Source organism: Drosophila willistoni (genome assembly GCF_018902025.1).
Source record: "Drosophila willistoni isolate 14030-0811.24 chromosome 2R unlocalized genomic scaffold, UCI_dwil_1.1 Seg167, whole genome shotgun sequence".
Lineage (NCBI taxonomy): Eukaryota > Metazoa > Arthropoda > Insecta > Diptera > Drosophilidae > Drosophila > Drosophila willistoni.
The window spans coordinates 5,013,886-5,027,732 of record NW_025814050.1 but is presented as its reverse complement, the minus strand read 5'-3'; positions in this window follow the sequence as shown (position 1 = coordinate 5,027,732).

Below are 13,847 nucleotides of genomic sequence, written 5' to 3'. Positions count from 1 at the left end.
CCGTTTTCTCGCTTCATGTAGTTTGAATTCCCAACTACTTTTAGCGTTGAAGATATGGTATGGCCATTACAACTGTGGATTCTTTAGCGAAGTCTGCTGATAATAGAACTTAGTGGTTAGCTATACAGACAACCTGCTCAGCTTTTGTGCTGCCTATGATTTAAAATCTAATAAATTATGATTTATTGACCTGAGGCCCAGCTAAAACCCAGTTTTGATTCATAGCGAATAACATAAAGTAAGGGTCATTCGCCAAAAAAAAGTTTATATGCTTAAGTTGAGTCAAAACTGTTAATCATTAATCGCAAGCCCTAAAGCAAATCCTAAATAAAATCAAGCCAATTAGAAGCATTAATAAAATTTAATTTGGAAAACAATAGGCTTGATATTCCTGTGTAAACTCAACGCGAAAGATTCGAGTAAAAATCGATGTAAGCAATCACAAGAAATCAAGTCTGAGTTTCTCCGTGTGTTTAATTCAAATTGGTCTTAAAAAATTTAAATCTCTTGTGTTTTATTAATCGAGAACTTTTTGGGTGGAGTATTCCAAAATTTTGGCATACTTGAAACCCGTTCTATGCATCTTGATAGGGAGGACAAAAAGTATATTAAATACCTGATCGTTTGAGTTTGACTTATTCATAAAGATAGTTGAACACTTCATTAATTTTATTGTAACTAATTTTGAATATTTTATTTTAGTATCAGCTATGCAAATATTTAACTAGTTTTGCAGAATGAAATAGCCTAAAGTTTTTTCCTTATGCTACTTCAAAGAACGAGTACTTATAGTTTCTTTCTGATAACTTCATTAAATTGAACTTATAATTGCATTCAGCTGAATGTTTCATTTTATTGGGCCTTGATTGTCTGTTGTTGAAAAATAGATGCCATTCCTTTTTTCCTTAAAATCTATTATATATTTTTATGCATTTTATTTTAATTGGTCTCTGTTCATCAGCAAAGTTTTCTGACTTTTTCTTTAGTTTTTCTTATTTTGCTTTAAGTTTTTGTACTTGGATTTATGTGATAATTTTCTCTTCCTAGTCGGGCTACTATACAAAACATTTGCAACTTTGCCCTTAGGCTAGCAGACAAAAACATGCCTCACACCAACACCAACTCTCACACACACACACACACACACAGACATGTCAGAGAAGACAACAACTCAAACACCTAGGTTTTGCCTTCGTGTGGCATCAACACTTGGAAGTTCAAGTAGAAATGCTTAACCTGCAGCCGCCAGGGCTTTGGAGCCCACAACTGACAACACTGTTTGAATGGAAAACTGGAAAACGTGAACAGATGAAAACAGATGAAGGAAGACTAAATGAGAAATATACCAAAAAGAGACACACAGACAACATAGAGCAATGAGCCAAAGTTGAATCAAAGGCTTAATGAGAGAGGAGTAAAACTTCTTTGCTCTAGAAATGAGGCCAAATGTCTTTGACATAAAATGTAATATTTTCCAACTCTAATTCATGCTCCTTTGATTCAGCTAGCTGAATCAGAGTTCTCTAACATTTTAAAAATCCCAGATGGGTTTTCCTTGCCTAATGTCCTGCACGTGCTCAGCACATGAAGCAAGAAGTTCGAAGAATGAAACTAGCAAATGAAAGAAAAAGAAGTAGGGAAATAAATAATATCAAATGATGAAGCTCGATGTGTTGATTATAAGCATGGCCTAGTACAAATACACTCATCCAAAGGCAAAAGTGGAAAAAAGGTCTATGATAAATGATGCCCACAAGATGAAAGGTGGCCCAAAGACGAGAAGAGTGGCTGCTGAAGTAAATAGTTGGACCAAAATGCGGCTTGTTTGGCAAGTAGATTACCATTGAATTTGAATGGAAGCCATGGAAATGGGAATGTTTTATACACATGCAGCAATAATCAAATGAACTCTCGATTGTCATAAATCAAACGTTTGGTTGATAGTCGTTATTTGGTTTTGGGTCAAAGGCATGCATAGATAAAATTTCGGCAAACAAAAATTATTTTTTGGCTTTCTCCTTTTCAGATTACCGAATGGCCAGCTATTTGTCAAGATAGTGAATTAAGTGTGCTGCTTGAGGGTAAAAAAAGATATAAATTATTGGTTTACATATATACAAAAGCAAATCAACTAAAAGTAGTGAGTTTTGGCCAAGATTATTGAACGAGTTCTATAAGATTATAAAAGGGGTTTTATTTTTTTAAATCAGTATTTTAATAGTATGAAAGATCACGAGGAAGGAAGTGACAAAGAAAGATATATCTCATAGATCCGATTATATTATCTCATTATCTAGAACACACCTAGGTGTATGATATCTATATATCACGCCTGTAGATGAGATAAATGGAGATAAGTCGTTGGTATGCGAAAGTACCTGTTATTAAGAAAATAAAGAGACATTTAAAAGCAATTTTAAAAGCTAAATTTTAACTAATACTTTTTCAGTGGAGCTCAACTTTAGTAATCAGAACTTATTGTTCTTCTGTTAGTGGAATGTGATGAAAATGGAAGCAGCGAAGCAGAAGATCTGCAACAAAGAACTGGCCAACAAAGCGAAAGCCGATTGCAACATCATCGTCGTCATCAAATGAAGCGTATAGCATTCTGGCCAGCAAAGTTCTTTGTGTAAGTGGGCTTTGATATTGCTTGAATAACTTGGCTTTTGTTTGTTGCCCATACGCAATGTCTGTGAAATTGTAATATGAATTTCAATTAACTTGAGGTGAGCCCACTTGCATGCATCCAATTGATTTTGCAATGTTAACTAAGCAAGTGCATTTGAAACAATTCCCCACATTGGCAACAACAAATTCATATGAGGCAAACCGCAAGTTTAGCTGCAACAAGATTTTAATAAATAGACTAACAACGAAAATTCTGGGAGAGTGTAGTCTGTTTTTAATTTGTACAACAATGGGTGGCAGACATATCCACTCATACACAAAACACATCTAGCATCATAGTAAAAAAAAAGGAACGTCGACAACACACATGGCGTATACTTAACAATGCCTGGCACCGACCCATATACCACGTTCCATCCTTATCCCCCCATAAAGTACGTGTGAGCCCAAAAAGTGTTACGTGAGTGAGTATGCGTAAATGTGACCCAAAATCATTAGCAATATGAGCAGCAGTTTGTATTAAAAACAAAGGCCAAGCCGAAAGGGGAATGAGCTGAGATATGCAAAAAAACCAAAACAAAACGAAATCAACATAAAGGAAAAAGGGCACCAAAACAAAGTACAAAATATTTCAAATGCTCCATCTTGGGATACGACATCTTGATTACTGTGTAAAAATTACTTATGCGACGAATGAGACCTTTCGGAACTTGAAATATAATATTGAACTACTTTTGTTTTAAGATTTCGTTTTGGGATTTCAAAATAAATGAAAAAAACTGACATTTTTTAGCCTTTTAGTAGTTGTAAGACTACATGATGCAGATGCAGTTAATTGAACGAGTCGTATACGTAATATATGCATCTTTGAGTCAGTAAAAAGAAGCCCTAAATAGGGTGGCTAAACGGTAAACTAGTGCCATAAACTATAGTATCCTAACTACCCTAAGTATACCTTGCATCGGATTGTATTTCTATATAAAAACACATGTGGTATTTTTTTTTTGTTTTTGGTATTTTGGTTGCTCTTTGGGCATGTGCGCGTCGGGCAAAAGGTTAAATTAAATGGCTAAATGATAAGCATTTGGGTTAAATTGCCAGCCCTCCTTCGCCCATTCAAACAAGTCGCCCACACAGGGAGACACATAGAGATGGCAGAAGTGGTTACTGCATGGAGGGCTGCTCTTTGTTTCTCTATGCTTTTGCAGTCGCGTCTAATGTTTTTAATAGCAAAAGTTATAATGAATTTGTTAAGCAAGAGGCATCAGCTCCTCTCCCAGAACAGTTCTCACCGTGACCCACACCTTGCCATCTCAGATTCGTTTAGTTGCGAAACCAAAAAATTATTCTGTGCTTTTGTTTTTTATTCTATTTTTTGTTTGTATTTGTGGACTTGTTTGGTTTGTTAGGCAATCAGCGATGGAGCTTAATTTTGTTTTTTTGTTTTTTTTTTTTTGTTTTTAAGTGAGCTGCTGTCAGCATTATGTTTTTCGTCCTTTTGTCCTTTATTTGAGTGTTTGCTGTGCTGTGCATTTTAAATATTCTGCCCTTTTTGTTTTGTTTTGTGAGTGTGTGTGTGTTTGAGTTTTATTTTAATCACGCAAAATATTGTGCAAATATTTAATTATGTTGCTTGTTAACATTATTTGTGTAAAACCATAAAGTGACCAGGATTAATGTCAAATGAAAATGGGCAAATTCTCCGTTTTGTGCTTTTCCCAATCAACTTTTGAATACAATTTGTACTTAACTCTGGAGATTATATCAAACATGGCCAGCAGATTTTAACAAAGTTCCCCATCCTTGAAGACAAGATGACTTTTGGGCAAACAACTCGTTAGTCTAATGAAATTTTTACTTACTTTAGGGCAAACACATACACTACATACATTAAAATGCCTCTCGATGTTGATGATGATGATGATGATGGTGATGATGACGGACTTGAAACTGGAGGCTTATCAGCAATAGCAGCATCAACAGGCTGCCATAAATGGAAAATTCAATTTTCATGCACTTAATTGAATGGTTTATTTTGACAAGGTGGATAGTTGTGTTAGCCGATAAGCCTAAAGGGGTTATACATACATACACACAGCCACCCAGTTCGAGAGACTGCAAATTGCACCAAAATCAAATTAAAGCAACTCAAAAAACAAAAAATTCAGTAGTGAACTTTTGCCTGCTGCACATTGTTGTGTAGCAAATTTATAGCTATACATATCGCGCATGGCATGCCACAAATGCCGCACATGCAACACTTGCCACATTGCCAACTCAATTCGAAAATACTATCCAAACACAAGCGCTGCTCTAAACACGATATAACCAGATCTGATGGAGGGAGAACACGAAAATTCTATAAGCCTAAAAGTAGAAATACACTTTTCGGCCATCCCACACATAAAATATAAAATTTCAATTTCAAGTTTACAAATGTGATTGATGTTTACAGAGAAATCTGCTAATTTATATATGAATTCAACGCATCAGAAGTTTCTAAGTAATTATGGTTATTAAAATTAAAAAAAAAAAAATTAATGAAATAGGTCTTGATTTTAACCATTGAACTATAAAGCGGAAGCGGAAACTAAAAAAGACTTAGAAATTACTTTGTTGTCTTACTTTTAAAGCCGCTAAAGGGTAAGAACTTTATTCAATTTAACCAGTCAATAAATAAATTAATTATAATTTAATTTAATTTTGTTCATGAATTCTTTCAGGTGAATAACAAGATAAAATTGTTTCATCTTTGGATATGTTTTTTAAAAACAAAACCCATAAATGTAGAAGCACACAAGGGATTTGCTTAAGTGAGAAAAATTGGAATAATTGTCTAGTTGGCAGATCCAGCTTAAGTTTATTCACTTGAGATAAAATACAAGAGGAAACATTTGAAACATTTTTTTAAAGCGATTAGCAAGTTGAGATATAACTGGCTATGCCACTCTTTAATATCTCTTCATAAATCTTGCTCACGTTAATTTAAAATAGTTATTATTTCGAAATAGAAAATCATTTTGGTAAATTTTCAGCTGCTACTTCTTTTCTTTCTCTGCACGTGTGTGTGTGTGTGTTTGTGGGTGTGGTATTTCAGCAATTTTTCTCTCATATACACATACACAAGAAAGAGGTGAAGGATGGAAAAGATGGAGAGATAACCAGTTACTTTTGGCCATGGCTGACTGTAAGTGTGGCATATTCATCCTTTCATTCCATCGCCAGTTAGATGGCCGCATATGGCCATCATTTATGCATGCCAACAAGCTGGGGTATCAGTTTATCTTTTTGCTGGTCTTTGGACTGTCTGGAGTGTGCGGTTTTGCAGCTGCATCTTCAACTTGTTGTGGCATTAACAAAGTCGTTGATCTTACTCGACTCGTGTTGCCTGTTGTGTTTTGGCTGATGCCATGTGTTGGCAGCTTGGCTTGGCTCTCTAATTGAAATATTTTTATTGCCATTTTGGCTTTGTCTCCCTTGGTGGACATTAATATTCATTAGACAAGGCAAATGCATTAGCAGATTGCAGCCAAACCAACTGATAAATATAGACAAAATGTTTTAGGGAAGCAAAAATGTGTTAATGCTTTAAAATTGTTCACCCCAAAACACCTCCACACTTTACCACTCCACTCCGTTTGGTCCACAGTATTTTTAGGAGCGGTGGTCTGAACAAAAGCATTTTATTTGCGGAAGTCATTAAGTGGCCTGTCTGGGATGCCAGTGGAAATTTTCTTGTTTTATCTCTAGTTAAATTAGAGCTTCCAGTTCTTGTGGCCGTGTACAGAAAAATACTTATAACGTATACTATAAAACACGCCTTGAATGCAAATTGTCTCGTCTCCTGGTTTAATTTTCACATTTTTGGATTTTCTTTTAGTGCTTTTCGGCTAGGAAATGGAGTTGAAGTCGCAGCATTACCGCAAAGAGGCGACGTTGCAACTGTCGGTGGAATTTGGAATTTGGTTTCCGGCTTAATTTAGCAAACGTTTGCTATTTTATTTTTTGTGTATGCCACAAAAACCCAAAAATGCAAAAAGAAAAGACAGCCATCAAGAGAGTGAGAGCGAGAGAAAGAGAGAGAGGAGAGAGATGGGGTCGGAAAAGTAAAGAGGTGAAACATTTCTTGCGGTTGTTGGTTGGATGAGAATTTCTGACTGTGGCTTCGTAATCTGCATAAAAGTCCAGCACATCAAAAAGTAAAGTCATGCAAATCTGTTAGAGTAACTTACTAATTGTCCTACAATGCGTATACAAACATTCGAAATAGAACATAATATTTTGCAATGGTTTTAAAGACTTCGTAAATCTAATGAAATTGAGGCCATCATGAATGCACTCGAAAAGACAAAAGAGACATTCACCTTGAAGGTGAATTATAGTGAGGATTGTATGTGTCTATTGTCGAAAATTGCACTAAAAATGGGTGCATTAAATTATGAATTTCATCCAAGTCGGATGACTATAATCATATGATAAATGAGTATGAAAAGATCTTTAATTTCTATTGTTTGTTGAAACATCTGACCAACTTTAAGTACTTAAGTAAAACTGAAAGTAGAAAACAGACAATTTCTAACAATAATACACACAAAATCCAATTCGGACAAAGGCTTTTCATAGTTTTTAAAATCTCTGTTATTTGGGAAAACTTTAAAGCAAATTAAGAGGGATAACTTTATATTTTACTCTTAAGTAAAACACGATGAGATTTCTCGGTTTTCTCATCAACGTGATGATGAGAGAGATAGTCAATGAGAAATGATTGCATAATTATTTAAGATGAATGTTTCATTTCAGATTAATTTGCAGATCAGTATGACTCAATGTGCTCATAAAAAAAAAGTCTGTTTCATACAGTAGTGATAATTTCTCGATGCTTTTATTACACAATTTGTTTTATGATAGAAATCTTGTTTTACTCATGTTGAATATTCAATTATTCACTCTTGTAGCAGGCTAGTTTCTGCTTAGCCCTTGGCTGAACCGCCTGGGTGCAATTAAATGTTTGCCCTTGCCATATTGCCGGCCGAGAAACAACAAGAACATTCCAGCTGGATCAGGATACGCATCCACCTACTATGTAAGTAAGTATACATATATACATACATATTGCCAATGTGCAGTCATTTGTTCATTAGCACAGCGCATAAAACTCATCAAAGGCAATTAACATTAACGCAGGCAATCAGCGTGGTCGGTCCATCGTGGCAGAATGAAAGGGAGGCGGGTCCTTGTCAGCGCCTTGAGCGCCACAATTCCAGCGACTGTATGGCGGGGGTGAGCCATGGGGTCATGGCCATCCCACGACATTAATTATCTCATTGGCCTATATCGCTGACCAAAGTGGCAATATTTGAAAGTCTATTAAATGCTTTGGGCCCGGTTGATTTGATTGGGCCATGGACCCAACAATAATGCCCATCTGTTTATCTCCATCTGTGTGTGTTTGTGTGTATGTGTGTGTGTTTGTAAGACCAAATATTGGCTCTCCGCATTATAATTTGAACATAAAATTGAATATGAAAGAGACGGAGGGTAAAAGGCATAGTGGATTGAAGAGCGGGAGCGGTCAGAGTTCGAGTGGTTGTCGAAATCAAAGCCACAAAAGAAATCCCAGTTTGCATATTAACAGCAGCTGCTGCCTCCGAAATTGAATAGGCAGGATGGCTGGTTGGATGGCTGCCTGGCAGCAGGTATGTATATGCTGTGTGCACGGCCATAGTCCTGCATATCCTTTGTCAAGCTGAAAATGCAAATTGCCATGACATGCCCTTAACCATTTACCACACCCAAAGAGATCCCGGCAGAAAGACTATTCAGCTATTTCTTTTTTTTCCACTTGTTCCACTTCAGGCCAGGGACGCATAAAGCAAAACGCAAAAGGAAATCAGCAATGGACATGCAAAGTCAACAGGGAGACAAGTTTAGTAAATGCTTGGAAGGCAAAAATTCAAGCAGGCTAGCCGGTTATCCTGTAATATTAAAACTATTTGCTGTAGCTAGTCTTTGATATTTAAATCGTAATTTAGTTGAAAGGTTTTAGTGTTTATGGCTTAAATTTCCTTACACTGGGTATACCCTGTTTGTTACCCTCGATGTTGCTTACTGCAAAAGTTTTTTAGCCAAAAGAAATCGCTTTCTGCAAAAAACATGAGCCAATTCTCGAGGGCTTTCCGACCAACCTGACCAACAGCCACCATACGTCTGCGGTTAAGTTTCCAGCCATTTGCATGCCCCGAACCCAAACCCAAAATCGAGAAGAGAGAAGGAGAACTCTGAAGCAAAAAAGAAAACGCAAATTGTTTGGGACGTTGTCCTCAGCCCCATCCTTATTCCGGACTGTCGTCCTGGTTCTGACTCTCGTGGCCATCGTGATCGCCACTGCGTGAACCAATGCAAATTTCTCCCTCAGGTAACCTTCGTGCTTTGATTGATTGATGGTCCAAGCGGAGAGCGCCAACGATGGCTTCTTCGTCCTTTCTGGTCCCGGACGCCTTTTGTAGTTAGTAGTAGACCAGGGAGTGGCATTCAGCAAAATTGAATTTAATTTGTAGACACACGCATAGTCGGGAGCTTTATGTAAATTCCTTTTCCGCTCTTTTTTGTTTTTAGGCATTTCTTTTTTAACATTACTCTTTCCCCCTTTTATTTCATTTTGGATGCTTTTTATACCCTTGCAAAAAGGGTATATTAATTTTGGTCAGAAGTGTGCAACGCATAGAAGGAAGCATTTCCGACCATATAAAGTATATATATTCTTGATCAGCATGACGAGACGAGTTCATATAGCCATGTCCGTCCGTCCGTCCGTCCGTCCGTCCGTCCGTCCGTCTGGATCAACGCAAACTCCTCCTAGACCGTAAGAGCTACAGAGCTGAAATTTTGCATGTAGGCTTGTATATACTGCAGGCGTTGTATATCTCGGATTCAGCCGGATCGGATCACTATATCATATAGCTCCCATACAAACGCCAAAGTCACGAACAGTGACTTTTCTTAATAACTTCGTTATTTTTTTAGCTATTGTCGTGAAATTTAATATTGGTGAGTTAATTACACATATAAACGACTATGCCAAATTTGATCAAGATCGGGTGACTATATCATATAGCTCCCATAGGAACGATCTTTCGAAAACAGTGACTTTTGTGAATTACTTCGTTACTTTTGAAGCAATTGTCATAAAAATTTATATTTCTCAGTTTAGCAAAACTATTAATGACTGTGCCAAATTTGATTAAGATCGGGAGACTATATCATATAGCTCCCATAGGAACAATTCTTTCGCAAATATTATACCTTTTACATAAAAAACTTGCAAGGGTATACAAACTTTGACGCGGTCAAAGTTAGCCCCGGCCCTCTGGTTTTTTTTGCCTTTAACCAATCCACAAAGGTATATTTTTGGGTTTCGATTTGAATTTGGACTTGGATTTTTGATTGTGAGCCGGAAGAAACTTTTTGACATTGTTTCACATTTCTAAGGGAAATCAAAAGGTAAGCAGAAAATCCCTATTCAATCAAACTGTCAACAAATAGAAAGCAGAGTGAGGACGGGGGAAGTGGGGGTGTAGGGGTAGGAAGCATTTACTGTGATTTGTCAAAATTAATTAAAAATTGTAATGCCTTTTTATCGGCTGGCGCTTTTGGACATTTTAAATACATTTTTCGGTGGGTTGTCAATTAATTTATTTGGCATTTTATTTAAAATTAAATTCATTTTGCGGAAATTGGCGTGAATTTCAATTAGTTTTTGGTCGATGGAAAAAGCGTTTGACTGATTTTCGCATTGCCATTTTCGGGAACCTGATCAATTTAAGCCAATTTGATTGGCTTGTCAATTCGTTTGAATCGTGTTTGTTACCCTTTTCCCTGTCTAGTGTTATCGACAACTATTGCCAAATGTTTTCCAATTTCACAAAATGTCTGTGCATATATACATATATACATATATAGTGTATACAATATATACTAAATCCATATGCTTCTGTTTGCAGTGAATGCAAAATGAAAAGGCGTTTTGCATAGTTGCTCACTTTATCTAACTAACTGACTGGCTGACTGACTAACTGACTGTATGCTGTTGCCACTTTTGGGAAACATAAACGACAACGACAAGTGCCAAAGCATGTTTCTCTCATATTGCATCAACAAAATATGAATATTTCAGTTACAATTTTTTTTTCCATTTTTGTAGTTCTGTTCTCTCTCTTGTTTTTTTTTTTTTGGCCATATCGTGTCAGTAGCTTGACCTGTTTAATGCATTCAGAATGTTGATTGGTTTACGAAGCAAAAATAAAAATAGTATGATCAGAAACATCCATGTTTCTATTGTAAAATGTAATAATTGTTAAATAATATTTTCCCTTTTTTAAATACCGTGTAAACAAGAATAAATGAATGTATTACCCATATAATACCTTCTACTTTTTATATAAATATTAAGCATACTTTCTCAAAGCCGTTGTGTAGAAAGACTGTTTTAGTGTAGTTTTTGATAAAGTTATACGAAACTTTTCTTGGTATTAGTTTCATTGGCCTTGGCCTTCTATTCTTACTAAAGTGGCAGACCCATTTTCCGTTATAAATTTATCATTTGTTTTGTAAATTTGTTTTGTTTTGCAATTAAATATAAACTGATTGACATGATTTTAATTGAATCCGTCTAGAGTTGTTCGTTCGTTTGCTTTCTTTTCTTCTCTAATTAGCTCAAATCATTTTCACGCTGCACTGACTAGGAAATGCTACTCGCTCCGGCCATAGAGAAATCAAGCAAACTGTCAGACAACCTAAAAGAAATCCAGGAGCAACAAAGAGGAAGGAGCCAAAGAAGAAAAAGATTGGAGAGAAATGGAAAACCTGAAGAAATAAAAATGCTTTCAGTATAATGAATTTCTCTGGTTTACCTAACAAATGGCAAAAGTACATTCATATCCCGGAATACTTTGGCTGACCTCTTGCTACTTTTACAGCTCATGCTACTGCTCCTGTCGCTGTCATTGTGACATTTCAGGACTCTTGCCCTCTATCAGTGCACCGCAGCGGGAGTAAGTTACTTTCAAAAAAATATGTTTCTGTATGTTGTATGTAGCCAAGTTTATATAGCCCAAGTTCCAAGCACTTTGTGTTGATTAGAAAAACGTTTCAATAATGCTCGGGCAGAAGAAATTTTCTGTGCGACAATTGCAATTCAAGATGAGACAACGGGCATTGTTTAAAGTTGGCCTTGCCCTGTAATTAAGCCTTAATAACAATGGCCAAGTTGTTTAATTAGGCAACTTGCTGGGGTCCCAGTAGGACAAAGACATTTACATTGCTGGGCACATTTAATCAGTTGCCTAAAATACCGCATTGTTAATGCGGCATCAATATTAATTAAACCAAGGGTTACAGCAACAGTAGCCTTTTGTGGGGTGAGTCTGGTAGTTGTGGGTGTTCCGGGTAGGTAGCCATTCAAATGTGTGCAATGAGATGGCCCAAAACTCACTGACTTGGACTTGACCAGCCGACTGACACAAATCTGACAGGACTTTGACAACGAACGCATTCTAAGCATGCTCAACACAACATAAGCGACTTGTCAAATGTCGAAAGCAGCAAAAGATGCGATTTGGCGATAGGGAACTACTAACTGGACGAGAAAGCCCTGCAAATGGTGGAATGGCTGTGTAAGAGATGGTGGTCAGTGTCTGACAGTTGAAGGCCAGTTGACAGCATGAGTGGGTGGTTAGGACATGCGATGAAATAATTATATGTAACTGAAGACAGACACAGAAACAGAAACAGAAAGAGAGAGTGAGATATAACACTGGTTATTATACTATTTCTTTAAGATTGAAAAACAACTTAAAGACAAGAAGAAAATGTAAGATTCTAAATATAATAGACTGCTGACTGTTATGGAGGAGTCAAATACTGATCAACAATTGAGATAATATGGCCATGAATATATCAAGCTTTTTCGTATATCGAAATTATACTAAATTGATATTACTACATGATATTGATTTGATATTGTTAGATATGGGTAATATTTCTTGACATAGCTTTAATAAATGTATTTGAAATTAATTTTCGCAATATTTGTTTCTTGTGTCACATCAATGTATCCAAAATGTCTATATAGTTGATTCTATAGTCAGTTGTTTGGCCATATTATTATTAATTATTTTTGCAATTAAGGTTCATATTGTTGCTGCATCACGTTTGGCTTAAAGGGCTGCTGTTGCTATTGGTGCTGCGTAAGCAGCATTTCACTTCGATGCCCTACAAGGGGCAACATAATTTCTGCACGCTTCTCATAATTAGCGAGCTTTTGTGCTCATTTAGCGCCTTTCTGTGCTGCTGCTGCTGCTGCCGATGGCGTTGGCACACAGGTTTTCAGAGAGTGCTTGACAGCCAAGATAAACTTTTTGCGGGCTCATTCCGTAGCTAAAAACTCTAACAGCTTCCCAGCGACTGCTACACTGGCATATAAGCTGTTTCAAAATTGCTGCTTATCGCTACCGGCAGACAGACTGACTGACTGACGAAATGGCTGGATGACTGAAGTTCGTCAGTATGCAAAAAAAAAAAAAGGAAAAAAAAACAAAAAACGAGAAAAGAGACAAAAATGTGACACAACATGTGAACGTTTTATTGGCATTAAGGGATCAAAGTTGTGTGCGAGGGAGATAGATTGTGAGAGAGCGAGAAATAAACTCTTTGTGGCACCCTCGAGTAAAGGAAGGCAAAACGATGGCCATGTTTACTAAGGCTTCAGCTTCTGCCTCAGCCACTTCAGTGAAATTTTAATGCTGACACAAGAAATATTCATCTGGCAAAGAGCTGAGAGTTCTGAGCTGGTAGCATCAAAAGTAGAAGTAGTCGAAGAAGAAGGCGCAGCCATAAACCGTACCAGTCCTTTTGGGCTCACGCTGCGTATACGCAATCAGCTTTGGCAAACATTTGCCCAAATAGTTTTGCCCCCACATGGTGTGCCTGTGACTCTGTTCCATACACATACACACACACGAATACTCACACCCATACAGGCCTCCCTTTTCTTGCCACTTTTTTTAAAGCTTGAGCAAATGCTTAGCTTGGCATTTTATTAGCTGCTTGTTGTATGTGAATTTAGTCATAAATCTGTAGACGCGCCGTCGCACTCTTGTGCATTGCCGCATGAAATTGAAATATAGTGTGATTTTCACTTTAGCCTTAGCCAGTCAACATTT